Source organism: Diceros bicornis, chromosome 28 (assembly GCF_020826845.1).
Source record: "Diceros bicornis minor isolate mBicDic1 chromosome 28, mDicBic1.mat.cur, whole genome shotgun sequence".
Taxonomy (NCBI): Eukaryota; Metazoa; Chordata; class Mammalia; order Perissodactyla; family Rhinocerotidae; genus Diceros; species Diceros bicornis.
The window spans coordinates 29812358-29829575 of record NC_080767.1 but is presented as its reverse complement, the minus strand read 5'-3'; the positions used below and the strand labels follow the sequence as shown (position 1 = coordinate 29829575).

General features: G+C 39.4%; 1 pseudogene; it reads left to right on the top strand.

Annotated features, from left to right (window-relative positions):
• Positions 1–8164: 8164 nt before the first annotated feature.
• On the top strand, positions 8165–16403 carry LOC131393707 (olfactory receptor 1J4-like; annotated as a pseudogene).
• The last annotated feature ends 815 nt before the right edge of the window (positions 16404–17218 follow it).

Here is a 17218-nt window from a genome sequence, read left to right as displayed (position 1 = left end):
ATTCAAAATATAAAACAGCTTAGAAAGAACTGACATTTTAAAAATAGTTAATCTCTAGCCTGGGAACATGCTATATATCTTCAGTTATTTACATATTTTTATTTTCTTTCAAAACATTTTGTAGTTTTAGGAGTACTTGCACATCTATTGTTCAACATTTCCCTAGGTATTTCATATTTTATGCAATTTAAATATGTCATAATAATTTAAATTTTGTATTCACTCTCTTCTACCGTATAGAAATATAGTTGACTTTTCTATGTCAAAGTCAACTTATGACTTTGCTTAATTCACTTGTTTATTTTATAATTTGTCTGTATATTGTCTTGGATATTTTAGGTAAATCATAATATTATCAGTAAATAATAAAAATTGAGGGGCCGGCCCGGTGGCACAAGCGGTTAGGTGCGCACACTCCGCTGCAGCGGCCCGGGGTTCGCTGGTTCGGATCCCGGGCACGCACCGACGCACTGCTTGGTAAGCCATGCTGTGGCGGCGTCCCATATAAAGTGGAGGAAGATGGGCACCGATGTTAGCCCAGGGCCGTCTTCCTCAGCAAAAAAGGAGGAGGATTGGCGGATGTTAGCTCAGGGCTGATCTGCTCACAAAAAAAAAATATATATATATATATATATATTCAAAAAAATTGAGTTTTACCCTCTCAATGCTTAGATTTTTTATTTCTTTTTAATCACTTAATGTACTGGTTAAGATTTCTGGTACAATCTTTTATTTTTGCAAGTTTATATAATAAAATTTGTTTCAATGATTTTTAGTAAATTTACAGATTTTCAATCTGGAAGAAATTGATAAATTCCCAGAAACATACAACCTACAAAGATTGAATCACAAAGAAATAGAAACTTTGACGAGACCAATAACAAATAAGAAAATTGAATCAGTGATCATAAAACTGCCAATAAAGAAAATCCGAGGACCACATGGTTTTGCTGGTGAATTCTATCAAAAATGTATAGAAGAACTAACACAAATACTTCTTAAATTCTTCCAAAAAATTGAATGAAAGAACATTTCCAAACTTGTTTTATGAGGCCGGCATTACCCTGATACCAAAGCCAATCAAAGACACTACATGAAAAGAAAACTAGAGGCCAATATTTGGATGAAGATAGATGCAAAAATTCTCAACAAAATACTAGCAAACTAAATTCAACACCACATTAAAAGAATCATGCACCATGACCAAGTAAGATTTGTCTCTGTGATGCAAACATGGTTCAATATATGCAAATCAATTAATGTGATACACCACGTTAACAGAATGAAAAATAAAAATCAGATGATCATCTCAATAGTAGTAGGAAAAAGCATTTGACAAAATTCAACTTCCTTTCATGATAAAAACTCTGAAAAAACAAGGTATAGAAGGAATTTACTTTGACTTAATAAAGGTTGTGTGTGAAAAGCCCACAACTAATATCCTACTCAACAGGGAAAATCTGAAAGCTTTTCCTTTAGGATCAATAACAAGACAAGGATGACCACTCTTGCCACTTCTATTCAACATACTACTGGAAGTCCTAGATACAGCAATTAGGCAAGACAAAGAAGTAAAAGGTAACCAAATTGGACAGGAAGATGTAAAATTATCTGTATTTTCAGATGATATGATCTTATATATAGAAAACCCTAAAGACCCCATCAAAAAACTGTTAGAACTAATACAAAATTCAGTAATATTGAAGGATACAAAATTAATGTAGAAAAATCAGTTGCATTTCTGTGCACAAACAACAAACTATCTGAAAGGGAAATTAAGAAAACAATGTCGTTTATGATAACATCAAAAACAACAAAATACTTAGGAATAAACTTAACCAAGGAGGTGAAAGACTTCTACACTGAAAACTATGAAACACTGATGAAAGAAATAAAAGACATGAATATAAGGAAAGACATCCCATGCTGATGGATTGGAAGACGTAATATTGTTAAAATGTCCATACTTCTCAAAGTGATCTACAGAATAGATGCAATCCCCTTCAAAATCTCAATGGCAGTGTTGACAAAAATTGAAAAAAAAAAAAGTCCTAAAATTTATACAGAAACATGAAAGATTTAGAGTAGCCAAAACAATCTTAAGACAAAAAGAACAAAGTTGGAGGCATCAGAATTTCTGGTTTCAAAACATATTACAAAGCTACTAATCAAAACAGCGTGGTACTAGCATAAAGACAGACATGTAGAGCAATGGAGCAGAATACAGAGCCCAGCATTAAACCCCCACATATATGGTGGACTAATATTTCACAAGGATGCCAAGAATAGACAACGGGGAAATGATAGTCTCTTCAACAAATTGTGCTGGGAAAACAGGATATTCATATGCAAAAATCTCACAATAGCCAAGACAGGGAAACAACCTACGCATCCATCAATGAATGAATGGATAAAGAAGATGTGGTATATATATACAAGGGAGTATTAGTCAGCCAGAAAAAGAAGGAAATCCTTCCAATTGCAACAACATGAATGAGCCTGGAAGACAGTATGGTAAGTGAAATAAGCCAAAGAGGGAAGACAAATACTGTATAGTATCACTGATAACTGGAATCTAGAAAAAAGTGAAATTCATAGAAACAGGGTATAATGGTGGTTGTCAGGCACTGGGGTGGAGGAAATGGGGAGGTTTGGGTCAAAAAGTTATTCAGTTATAATTTGAATATATTCTGGGGATCTGATAAACAACATGTTAAGCACAGTTAATAACACCGAATCATGTACTTGAAATTTTCTAGGACAGTAGATCTTAAGTGTTCTCACCACACACACACACACACCTACACACACACACAAAACCATGGAGGTGATATATGTGTTAATTAACTTAAAGAAGAGCAAAGTGAGAGAAGTTTCACTTCTAGGTTTAAAAATTCACTGAAGAGCTACAATAATCAAGGAAGTGTGTCATTGGCATAACGATAGACATAGAAAAATGCAACGGAATTGAGGATCCTGAATTAAACCACCAAAGGAATAAACCTTATATTTGTGGTCAACTGGTTTTTGACACAGGCATGAAGGCAATTCAATGGAGAAGAGATAATCTTTGCAACAAATGGTGCTGATAAACTGAATAATCTGTCACAAAACCTTAAACTCAGACACTTACTTCATCCCATACACAAAAGTTAACTCAAAATGGAACATAGAGCTAAATATAAGTGTTAAAACTATAAAACATTTATGAAAAAAATAGAAGAAAATCTTTGCTTCCTTGGGTTAGGCAAAGATTGTCAGATGATCCATAAAAGAAAAAAATGATAAATTGGACTTCAAACTTTTGCTCCAAGAAAGACACATTAAGAAAATAAAAAGAAAGCCACAGATTAAGAGAAAATATTTGAAAATTATATATAAGATGAGGGTCTAGTATCCAGAATAGACAGAGAACATCATACAAAAAAATCACATGCCATACAGCATGTGATGTCGAGACAGGAAGAAGAGCAAGTGCACACACAGTGAGACATGGCTGTCAGAGAACAGGTTGTGCGTGAATAGAGTTCACATGGTTTCCACACTCTACTGGGCACCAGACATCTTAAGCCACCTCCTATTCTGCCTCCTCCTCAAACTTGCCCTCATCCTTGGCGGTGGTGTCCTAGTACTGCTGGTACTCTGACAACAGGTCATTTATGTTGCCCTTGGCCTCAGTGAATTCCATCCCATCCGTGCCCTCACACGTGTACCAGTGCAGGAAGGTCTGCATGGGAGCATGGCCGTGAACTGATCTGAGATGCGCTTGAACAATGCCTGAATGGCTGTGCTGTTACTGATGACGATGGCTGACATTTTTAGTCCCCAGGGCAGGATATCACAGACAGCTGTTTTCACATTGTTGGGGATCCACTTTCCTTCTGGATTCAAACTGGATATCCAGGTTCCCAACACTATTTATTGAAGAGACTATACTTTCCCCATTGTGTATTCTTGGCAACCAAAGATTAGTTGATGGTGTATGTATGGGTTTATTTCTGGGCTCTGTATTCTGTTCTATTGTCTATATGTCTATTTTCATGCCAGTAACATACTGTGTGGATTACTATAGGTTTGTAATATACCTCCAGCTTTGTTCATTTGATGCTGCCAGTTTTGGCAATTTTTCTCAAGATTGCTTTGGCTTTTGTGGGTCTTTTATGGTTCTATAGGAATGAAATGAATGGTGACAGTGGAATGTGTGCTCTAATGCAGTTCAGGGTGAGTAGTGTGGGAATCTGCAAAGGCTGGTACAACTCTGTCCGGGCCTTTCTTTGATGTATGGAGAGGCAGATTCCATTGCTGTGTTCTTCATATGTCAATGGTGTTCATGACCTCTCCTCCTCCTCATGACTAGGAAGAGAGGAGGCCAATATGTCATTGATGTTAGGGACACCTTCTCCTGAGACTCCTGTGATTCAGCCCCTTTGACTCCTGCACAGGATCCATCCCCAGAGGAAGGCAAGAAATTGAGTACTTAGTTCTATTGGCTTATTCTCTAACCAGAAGTTTGGGGTTGTGTTCCTCTGAGTCTCAGTCCTGTTGATAAATATGGATCTTCCTGCTCATTGTTCTAGGGCTTGTAAATAGACATGGAAGGTGCTAAAGATCCTTAGGCCATGGAGATGAGTATTCGGGTAGCAGTCTGGACCAGCAATAATTGGCATTGATCAGAGCAAGGTGGGGAACCATCACTTGGCCTTCATATATGTATTTTTGTGACCGCTAGGAGAGAGAGAAAAAAGGTGGGTTTACATTGCTTGCATAACCATGTGATTTTATTAGGTAACTGACACACACTGACCAGTATGATGCTGCTAGCCACATGTGGCCATGAAATTAAAATTTAAATTTTGGTTCCTTGGTTGCACTAACTGAATTTCAAATCCTCAGTAGTCACATGAGGCTAGTGCTACTCTATTGGACAATGCAGGTATAGAACATTTCCATCATTGTAGAATGTCCTATTGTATAAAACTGATAACAGACTATAGAGAGCTGGAAATCTCTTGCCAACACATGTGTGTGTGCTTGTGTTGGCGTGTTTATTTTGCTTCTTGTTATGTTGTGTGTCGTGTTGGACTACACCTGATTCTTAGTGTGTGTAGTGCAGTTTCTGTGTGTATGTGGTTTGTGAGTTGTCTGGGTGACTGGATGTGGTGTTTGCATGTTTTTTTAAATAGCTTTATTATGGTGTAATTGATATACAAAAAAAACCTGTACATGTTTAACATATACGATTTGATGAGTTCGGACATGTGCATACACTTATGAAACTATCATCACAATCAAGGTAATAGACATATCCATCACCTCCAAAAATTTCTTGTGTCTCTTTTTTTGTGTGTGTGTTAAGGAAACTTAACATGTGTTTTACTCTTTTAATGAATTTGTAAGTGCACAATACAATATTGTTGACTATAGGTACTGTGTTGCACATTAGGTCTCTAGAACTAATTCATCTTGCATAACTGAAACTTTACATCAATTGAATAACAACTCTACATTTTCTCCACCACCCAGCTCTTAGTAACCACCATTGATTCTCTGCTTCAATGAGTTTGACTATTTTAGACACCTCCTAAAGGGAAAAAAAAAATTTTGTCTTACTGTGACTGGCATATTTCACTTAGCATAATGTCCTCCAAGTTTATCCATGTTGTCACAAATGGCAGGATTTCCCTCTTTTTAAAGGTAGACTGATACTCCATTGTATGTATCCATTCATGTGTCAATGGACATTTGGGATGATTCCGTAACTTAAGTATTGTGACTTGTACTCCAATGAACATGGGAGTGCAGATGCCTATTCAAGATCCTGATTTCAATTCTTTCTCATATATACCCAGAAGCGGGATTGCTGGATCATGTGGTAGCTCTATTTTTAATGTTTTGAAACACCTCCATACTGTTTTCCATCGCAGCTGCACCATTTTACATCCCCACCAACAACGTAGAAGGATTCCTGTTTATGTGCTTTTCTGTTGTGTGCGACAAAGTGTTTCATTTTGAGGTTGTATGTAAGTTGATATGAATCCATGCAAACCTCTACACTTTCAATCAGGATGAGTATAGGCCAGAGACGGCCAAAAAACAGCACTTTGGGTTTCTTTGTTTCTGTGTCACAGTATGTCACTCTGTGTGTCTGTTTTTGTGTACAACACACTCACGTGCTAATTCTCTTCACCTTCGATGAGTGTAGAGGGCAGAGGGCCAAGTGAGTGACATAGCAATATGTGTATGCATTTGACCTGGTGAAAAAGCGTCACAGCCTGACTCTTCTCTTGTCTAAGCTCTAGAGATAAACAGGCAGCTCTAACCAAAGTCTTCTTTATGCTGAGTTGGTGGCAATTTGCCTTGTGGTTTGAAAGATACTGAAGTTCTCTGGGGACCTGAATTTTCTCCAGTGACTTTCAATGATTTCTACATTTCCACTTTGGGAAACAAGGCATAGTCAATTTTGGAACCTTATCTAGTTAGTTAGATGACTGTGAATTTCTGATATATCTCTATGGTCCTACATCATCTGTAAAATCTTGGTTCTCTGGCCACATCATTGGGCAGATTCTCATGACACTCACTTTGTATGTATGCTCAGAACTCAGCCATTTTGAAGCAATGAATATGGAAATGGAGAGAGAGACAATGACAGATATGAAGTAAGTTATTTATTGGCAAATTTATTAAAAATGCTATGAGTCAAGCTTGTGGATGTACTAATCTTCAGGGGCCATGGTCTGGGCCCTAACTTTTTCCCTGGATTTGGGAGAGAGACCATAGAAGTAAACACACATTTTCAGGAAGCTACTTGACCTTGTTTCATGGCCTCTTCATACCTTAGTTATCTTTAACTCCTGATGTGTGCCCTTGGTCACTCATCCTGCCAAAATAACAGTTTATTTTTTTTACTTCCCTTTTAACTGCTTGTTTTAGTCAACGATTTATGAACTAATTAATATATTTTATAAATTAAAAAATTTTATTGTGATAAAGTATCCATAACAAAAAATTTACCATTTCAGTGATTTTTAAGTGTACAGTTCCATGGCATTAAGTACATTCACATTGTTGTACAACCATCACCAGCAACCACCTCCAGAACTTTTTTATCTTCCCAAACTGAAACTGTATCCATTAAACAATAACTACTCATTTTCTTTCCCCCCAGCCCCTGGCAACCACCATTCTACTTTTTGTCTCAATGCATTTGACTATTCTAGGAATCTCATATAAGTAGAATCATACAGCATTTATACTTTTGTGATTGGCTTATTTTACTCATCATAATGTCTTCAAGTTTTATCTGTGTTGTAGCATGTGTCAGGCTTTCCTTCTTTTTTAAGGCTGAATAATATTCCATTGTATGTATATACCATAATTTGTTTATTCATTCATTTGGCAATGGACATGGGTTGTTTCCATCTTTTGCTTATTGTGAATAATGCTGCTTTGAACATGGTTGTACAGATATCTGTTTGAGACCCTGTTTTCAATTGTTTTGAATATATACCCAGAAGTGGAACTGCTGAATCATATGAGAATTCTAAGAACTGCCATAATGTTTTCCAAAGCAGCTGCACCATTTTTCATTCCTACCAGCAATGCACAAGGGCTCCAATTTCTCCACATCCTTACCAACACTTATCTTCTTTCTTTTTTTTTTATAATAGTCATTCTAATGTTGTGAAGTGAGTTTATGTATTGAGCACTTACTTTGTACGAGGTATGCTTTTTTAATTCTCCCAATAATGATGTAAGTGGTGTGTGTGTGTGTGTGTGTGTGTGAGAGAGAGAGCACACAACAATTGGGATAAGCAAGAATCAGACACAAGCACATAAGCAGTCTAGCTACAGAACCATGCTCTTGATCAGTACTCTATGAGGTTGCTCACCAGAATGTGGGCTCCCCAAAGGAAGGGCCTGTTTCTTATTTGCTACTTTCTCTCTAGTGCCTATCATAGTGTTTCCACATGTGTTAAAAAAAAAGAATGAAAAGTTTCTGATTTCCATTGAAAAGTTTGATGTAACATACTTTCTCCAAGTCACTATGTCAGTGTAAAGACAGATCTCATTGCAGTATGCATTACTGTAATTGCTAAGCTCAGTATTTCCAAGTTCCTGACATATCCCATTCCTCTTCATTCCCAGAAGAGAGAAAAACAGCATGAGGAGGGAGAACCAGAACAGCGTGTCCGAATTCCTTCTCCTCGGGCTCCCCATCTGGCCGAAACAACAGGGCATGTTCTTTGCCCTGTTCCTGGGCATGTACCTGACCACAGTGCTGGGGAACCTGCTCATCATCCTGCTCATCAAGCTGGACTCTTGCCTCTACACCCCCGTGTATGTCTTCTTCAGCTACCTGGCTCCCTCTGTTTCCTTCTCCTCTGTCGCTGTCCCAAAGATGCAGTTAAACATGCAGACTCAGCACCTATCCATCTCCTACTCCAGTTGTATTTCATAGATGTATTTTTACATATTTTTTGGTGGTATGAATAATCTCCTTCTTGCAGTGATGGCATATGACAGGTATGTGGCCATCTGTCACCCTCTATGCTACACTATCATCATGAGGGAGGGGCTCTGTGTGCTGCTGGTGACTGGCTCCTGGATTGTCTCCTGTGGCAGGGCCCTCCTCCTAGTCCAGGCATCCTTCTGTGCTGACAATATCATTCCTCACTTTTTCTGTAGCCTCTCCATTCTACTCAGGGTGTCCTGCTCCAATATCTCTCTCAATAAGCTGGTCATATTCCATGCAGGGGGTGTGACTTGCATTTTTCCCTTGATTGGCATCCTGGTCTCTTAGTGATGCACTGGGGCCTCTATCCTGAGGATCCCCTCTACCAAAGTGATCTTCCAAGCCTTGTCCACCTGTGGCTCCCACCTCTCTGTCGTGTCTGTATTCTGTGGAACAGTGATGGCACTGTACTTTTACTCCTCATTGAGCAATTCCAATGACAGATACATGATTGCCTCACTGATGTATACAGTGGTGACTCCCATGTTGAACTCCTTCATCTACAGCCTAAGAAACAGAGACATGAAATTGGCTCTGGGGATTCTTTTCAGAAACAATATCCTTTTCACCAAGTGAGAATCACCTAATCATGTTCTTGTTTCACCTACTGATCTTGTCAGAGATGCCTTCTTGAAAAATTGTGTGTTGACCATCCGTGTTTCCTACACCGTCCCAAATGTCGGTCAAATGGGCAGTTATGTTACTGAACACAAGCCCTTTTGCTTTAGTTACATCTGTGGTCCATTTATTCTTCCAAAACCCTAAATACAGCATTTCCCGCAACACATGTTCATCTTTGTAGTCTTCAAAGCACCAAAATCCTTATTTGCAGGTAGGTGATTGATCATTCTGAATAGGTTGCCTTACTGTTTTATGTTTCTGAAGAGAGATGAGAGATTTGCTAAGATAACAAATCACACCAACCTCCTCTGTCAAAAGGAAAACATGACAGCAGAATTTTATGCTTCCTTTTTAAAGATAAAATTAGTTTTGCTTTAGGCTAAGATCAGAGGTAAGAAATGTGATTGTATTTTGGACTAAGCTGTACCTTCTCACACCCCGAGTTTCTGACTCCCAGGTGGTAGATGGTCAGAATCCTCAAATGTGTTATGGTACCTGACTTTATCTATAATGAAATGAACATTTTGACACTCAAGCACACCCAGTTTAAATTTTGTGGAACATTGTTTTGACAGGTAAAAAAGAAAAAAAAAAAACCCTCCTCAGCAATAGGTAACATAGCTTTTAATTATAAATCACAGTTTCTATCTACAGAAGTAAATGAGATATAAATCAGTTCCTCATTTCCTCTTTCTTGCCTTTCGTTTCCCAAGGGTACAAATATTCAGTAGTTTCTAATGTTTAGTTTTACTAAAGTCTAGAATGTCTACCATCTTCATGCACTAGCTCATTAATGAAGTGGTCTGCATGGTGTGCTAAAGCCTAAACAAACTTTAGTTTGATTGTGCCTGTGACAAGAATTATTTAAGGGAATGCAGAGAAGTCAATTCAATTACCAAATTTTCCCATTGTAGGAAGACTGTAATTTTTCCCTTAAAGTTGAAATTTTGTGGTGAGAACAGCCTACATCTGCCTGATTAATTTTAGTCTGGGAGCATGAATATTGTCTTGTCCCCAAACTGAGAGATCTCACTTCTAATAGGGAAAAGCTAAATGCATGAATTCATAATTCATGCATGCAAAAATATTTACCTCATGATTACTATATGCCAGGTGATTTTCTAAGTCCTGGGAATATAAGTTAAAAAAAAAAAAAAGACCCAAAATCAATACCTCTGCAGAGTTTACATCCCAGCACTCTTGACCCCACTCATCATGCTCCCCTTTTTCCACAGCAGTTTTTAACCTTCTAACACATCATAAGCTTAACTTATTTGATTTATCATCATTGTTTCTTTCCTGGAGTGTAAGCTCTACAGAAGATGGGTTTTTGTGTCAGAAATAAAGAAACAAATTCTAAGTTCTGTTTGTAGGTAAAAGTTGCTGTGAGTAAAGGAAGCATAAAAAGGGGGAGCAAGAGTGCTGGGGGGGTTAATTTAACATTGTGTGGTCCAGGTAGAGCTCATTGGAAAGGTAACATTTGTAGACGTTTGTGAGGAGAGGCAAGCAAGCCATGGGGCTATACGGGGGAAAAGCATTCCAAGCATGAAGATTAGCAACTAGAAATACTCTGAGGTAAGAGGGTACCTGGCTTATCCTGGAACATTAAGGGGGCCTCTGTAGCTGACCAGGGCTGAGTGGGGGAGGGAAGGTAGGTGATAAGGCATCAGGGGACCAGATTTGCAGGGCACTTAAGGTCATAGTGCGGGCATTATTCAAGGTTCTCCAGAGAAATAGAACAAATAGAGTGTGTCTGTGTCTGTGTGTGTGTAGAAAGAAAGTGATTTATTTATTTATTTATTTATTCATTTATTTATTTATTTTGTGAGGAAGATTAGCCCTGAGCTAACATCCGTGCTAATCCTCCTCTTTTTGCTGAGGAAGACCGGCTCTGAGCTAACATCTATTGCCAATCCTTCTCCTTTTTTTTTCCCCAAAGCCCCAGTAGATAGTTGTACATCATAGTTGCACATCCTGCTAATTGCTGTATGTGGGACACGGCCTCAGCATGGCCGGAGAAGCGGTGCGTTGGTGCGTGCCCGGGATCCCAACCCGTACTACCAGTAGCGGAGCGCGCACACTTAACCGATAAGCCACGGGGGCCACCCAAGAGAGATTTATTTTAAGGAATGGGCTCATGCAATTGTGGAGGCTGCCAAATCCAAAACCTGCCGGGCAGGCTGCCAGGCTGAAAACCCAGGGAAAAGTTGCAATTTGATTCCAAAAGTAGTCTACTGACACAATTGTTTCTATTTAGAAAGAGTCCAGTCTTTTTCTTAAGGTCTTCCACTGATTGGATGAGGCATGCCTACATTATGGAGAGCAATCTGCTTTACTCAGAGTCTGTTCATTGCAATGTTAATCTTATCCAAAAAAGACCTTCACAGAAACATCTAGAATACTGTTTGACCAAATATCTGGGCACCATAGTCTAGACAACTTGACACATAAAATTAGCCATCACAGTAGAGTTTTTGGTTTTCAGTCTGAGTGATTTGGGAATCCACTGGAAGATATTCAATAGAAGAGTAATATGAACATACATAATTGTGTTTTCATTTCTTTTAAAAAAACAGATTTTTTGAGTTATAAGTGACACACAATAAAGTTCATATATTTACAGTATACAATTTGATTAGTTTTGACATACGTATACACTTATGAAATACCACCACAAGACATCAACATCATGAAGCTTCTCCATGCTTACCCTCTAGCTCCCTTTTGCTCCTCCCATCTGTCCCCAGGGGAATCACCGGTCTGTTGTCTCTCACATAGATTAGTTGGATCTTCTAGAACTTTATCTAAATGGAATAATACAGTATGTATTTGTTTATTGTCACCTTTTTTCACTCAGCATGAGCATTTCGAGATTCACTCATATTGTAATATGTATCAACAGTTCATTATTTTTATTGCTGAGTAATGTTTCATTGTATTGATATACCACAGCTGTTTTGTCCATTCACCTATTGATGGACATTTGGGCTGTTTCCAGGTTTTGATCATTAAATAAAGCTGTTATAAACATTCTTGTGTAGGTCAATGTATAGACATATACATCCTTTTTTGTTGGGAAAATACCTAGTCACATTCTAGGTGTATGTTTAAGTTTTAAAAAAAAAAAATGTCAAACTGTTTTTCAAAGTGGTAGTACCATTTTACATTCCCTCAGCAGTGTATGAGTGTTCCAGTTTCTTCATAGCTTCAACAACATTTGATAGCAGGAGTCCTTTTAGTTTTAGCCATTCTGAAAGGTGTGTAGTGGTATAAACCAGTTTACAGACCTGGAGCCACTTGACTGGAGGGGTGTCTGGTTCTTTTGAGAAAGAATCCTGTAACACTGGTATTTTTTTTCTTTGAGCTTCTCCTGATTCTCCTTAGTTCTGTTCCTGACTTTTATTATATATCAGCACTTTTCACCATTGATCTACCATTTATTTTGCATTAAATTTTTTTCTGCACCCCCCACTTGGATGTGTGTTCCTTGAGAGGGATTTTGTTCATATGATTCACTCCCACATCACCAGGGTGTATATCAGTGCCTTACTTTTGTGAGCGCCTTAATCATTATTTGTTAAGTAAACAAGCGAATGTGTGAACAAATAAATTCATTCAAGAATTACCAAGTGCCTATTGTGAGCCATAGCTGATCCCTAGTGATACAAAGACATTGACAATAACGCTTAACATTTATTAAGTTTTTATTATGTGCTTATTTAACCATCCTTCAAATTCACACGAAGAGTACTATTATTATTATTTCCGTGTTGAAGAATCTGAGTCTCAGAGATCTTTGATAAGTTCCTCAGGTATGCTCTGTTAGTAAGAGGGAGAGCAAAGAGGCTTTTCTCCAGAGATTATAGACTCGATCCCCCTACTCCTGAGCAAGGCACAGATCTTAGCCTACAGCACCTCACAGGTGATTGGGGAGACCTGTAGATGTTTGAGGAGTTCTGTGTTCTAATGGAGTCCTGTGTAGGTGTTGTGGGGGCCTGCAGAAGCCTGCTGAAGCCCTTACACAGCCGGGGCCATACACTCCTGTACAGAGAAGCTGAACTCATGTTGCAGAGGCCACGGGAGACTAGGGAACATCCTGCTTCCCATTTGGAGACTTGAGCAGAAGCCCAAGGTATCGCTGACACCAAGGACGCTTTCTCCTGTGACTCCAGTTGCATCTCAGTCCCTCTGGACCCTAAACATGTTTCTTCTCAAGGGGCCAGGAGGAAGTTGGGCAATTAGCAGTTAGTTGACTGCCACTCTAGTCAGGGACTTGGGGCTTTTTCCCTCCAGTTCTCTTTCTGATGGCTAAAAGGAAATCTTCTTGCCCATTGTTTTGAAGACTTTACATGAAAGTTTGTAAAGGTCCGTGGGCCATCAAGATTTGCTCTTTTTCCTTGGATCCTGAGTCTGCTGGACAGAAAGTGAGGATTCAGGGAACAGCACAAAGCATAAGGTATCTGAACTCATAGCACTGACATAAGTCTCCATAGTTGAGTGTGTGGAGGGGTCTGTGGTGTGTGTGTGACTGTGTGTGTGTGTGACCACTTTTCCACTTGATAGCTTTGTGTCCTTGGGTTTGACTTCTCTGATTCTCTGCATCCTCCACTGTCAGATGGGAATAATAATAAGTACTGTAAGATCTCATCTGTAAGGTGCTTAAGAAGTACGGGACACATCGTAAGCACTCAATAAGTTGTAGCCTTGTGGAGGCTGGGACACCTGACTCTCCATTTCCTACTGCTCAGGAGACAATATTTGGTATGAAGACAGGAATACTAGCCCCATCCAAAGGCTCTCTCTCAAGACTCCAGGTCTCAGTTTCTCCTCTTCATTACTAAGCATTTTCCCAGCCACTTGTTGCTGATGAAATCAAAGTGCCATATCTGTACTGTACCCTTCCCTTCAAATTACAGATCTATAGTTTTATTAGGTGCTCTTGTTCTCCTCCAGGAAATGTTTGAGATCCTGGGTTAAGTCTGATCTAGCAACCTTCAGCAAGAGTCCAGTCCTTGGCAGAGGGTGAATCACCTGCCGCCTCCTCATGTCCCACGAACTGAGCCAACCACTGACACCAAGCAACTCCCTGGTCTGGAACAAGCATCTACTACCAGATCATTACACAACAATGTTTGTGTCAAGTTCCTCTCCCAAGCAAATGGGTATTTTAACATTTAAACTTAGTTTAGCCTCTCCTACCTCCCATGGAAAGAAATTGGTGGATTCTCCTTCTAGTGAAAAGATTATCAGAAAATCTATGTTTAAGACCATGTTCCACTGGTCTCAAATCTATACAGTACAATACAATGCCTATGTGACATTTTGTAAGTGATTTCGCTACTCCTGTTAGTAAAGTGGAAGAAAAAAAATCGCTGTCTTCTCGACTCCACAGATGCAACATAAACATTGCTGGACTGAATGAAATTGAAGGCATATAAAACCCATTTGCAAACTAAAGGACTATAGGAATATGAGTGACAACAGTTATCTGAGCAGGAGAACGCCTTCAAATGCTGAAATAATATTTCTTAAGCTCCGGGCTCTTTTGTCCAATTAAAGAGAGAGAGAATCAGTAAGGTCATAGGATCAGAGACTCCAACAAATGTAAAAAAAGCCACAAGAATTATGAGTACATCAGTTACTAACTGTGTGATCATACTAGTCTCTGACTCCTTTTGACTATGTATATAATGAAGTTTCAATAACACCTACCTCCTAGGACTGTTGAAAAAATTTGAGGCACCACTGCAAAAATGTATTTGTCTGACATAGTGGTCATTAAATATCAATTATTATCAGTGTGAATCAGCATTGGGAAATAGCGATGGTCAATCAAGTGATTGTGAATTCTAATAAACAATCCAATCCTTCAGTCTCTCCCAGTTTTCAGATCCCAGATCTCAGATCTCAGGAGTCTTCCACCCTGTGAATACCCAGATCTGAGCCAACTTGGAGCACCAGATATAGATGAATATAGATGGAGATATACGAACTGAAGTAAGGTAATTTCTTGGCAAAAAGGTAAACTTGCACTAAAACAAGTTTCACCAGGGAATTCACCCCAGTGATAGGACATAAACTCAGAAACTCCCCTTGAAAGCATGAGAGCTCAGACAGGTTAACACAAATTTTAGGTCAGCTACTTGGTCCTTTGTGCTGAGGGTGTGTCGTTTGCATTGGTAACAGTAGGTGATGATAGAAATTCAGGCAGTTATTCCTTCTCTCGAGGAGAAAGTAAGAGACACTACTGTGGTGGCCATAATCACACTTTCAAAGTCTTTGACGTTTCCCACTCCCCATCATCCCCAACAGAAAGAATAGGAGCATGAGGACGGAGAACCAGAGCAGCGTGTCTGAGTTCCTCCTCTTGGGGCTCCCCATGCAGCCAGAGCAGCAGAGCGTGTTCTTCACCCTGTTCCTGGGCATGTACCTGACCACGGTGCTGGGGAACCTGCTCATCATTCTGCTCATCAGGCTGGACTCGCACCTCCACACCCCCATAGACTTCTTCCTCAGCCACTTGGCTCTCACTGACGTCTCCTTTTCATCTGTCACTGTCCCAAAGATGCTGATAAACATGCATACTCAGGATCAATCCATCCCCTATGCAGGGTGTGTAACACAGATGTATGTTTTCATATTTTTTGGTTATATTGATAATCTCCTTCTCGCAGTGATGGCCTATGACAGGTACGTGGCCATCTGTCATCCTCGCCACTACACCACCATCATGCGAGAAATCCTGTGTGTCTCGCTAGTGGCTGTGTCCTGGTTATTCTCCTGTAGCAGTGCAATGTCCCACACTCTCAGCCTGCCTCGGCTGTCCTTCTGTGCTGAGAACACTATCCCTCATTTCCTTTGTGATCTTGCTGCTCTGCTCAAATTGTCCTGCTCTGACACTTCCATCAATGAGATGGTCGTCTTCACTGTGGGGGCACTGGGAATCATCATACCACTGACTGGCATCCTGGTCTCTTACGTCCACATTGGGGTCTCCATCCTGAGGATTCCCTCTACCAAAGGGATCTGCAGAGCCTTGTCCACCTGTGGCTCCCACCTCTGTGTGGTATTTCTATTCTATGGGACAATTATGGTTCTGTACATTTTCCCATCATCAAACAACTCCAATGAGAAAGACATAATTGCTTCAGTGATGTACACAGTGGTCACCCCCATGCTGAACCCCTTCATCTACAGTCTGAGGAACAGAGACATGAAGGGGGCTCTGGGGAAGCTTTGCAGAAGGGAGATATTTTTCTCTAAGTGATAATCACCTCACCTTCTCAGTTCTTAATCACCAAACGGCACTGTGAAAGATCCTGCCTTGGAAAACTGTGCAGAGGACCATCCTTATTTCTAGCACCCACCCCTCTTCCTTGTTTTCAGTCACTTGATTTGACTGTTCTTCTTGTTTGCTCCACCTGAACCCAGTGAGTTCATTCATACCTCCAGGCACAGACACTCCAAGTGATATTTGCAGTAGCCATCTATGATCTTTGAACCAACTTCTTTTCGTTTTGGCTTTGTTTTATGTCTCTCTGTGTTTTTATAACCTTGCCACCTGGCACATACAGTAGCACCATTATCTCAGTTGTCTTCAAAGCACCAAACTTCTTTTAAGTCATGGGTGGGAATTATTATCCTTAACAATTAGAGTATTGCCTTTTATTCACAAATAGACCAAAAAAAATCCTAGCTTTGAGGCATATGTTCGTCTTTAAAGAAAAAGAAATTTTGACTGTAAATTTCTTTGCTATTTGGATTTGTTAGACATGTTTATAGGCTGTATCTTCTCATTCTTTAACGAGAATGACAAGATGCCTATGTTGAAGAACATTAGAAGTGTCAAATGTAGTGTGATTTCAAAATGGCAATCTTTTGCAGTGTTTATGTGTCCCACTTACATGAGTTTGTATCAGCGTTTGTGAAACTTAGTGGTGTAGATAATCAGAACACCTTTAAAATGTCTGTATAAAAATAAATGATAATCTGCATTTTAGCAATCAGCTCCTTAGTTTCACTCTCAATTTTGTAAAATATTTTTTTCCTCAAGTTGTAAATCTTAACTTAACTCCAAAGTTT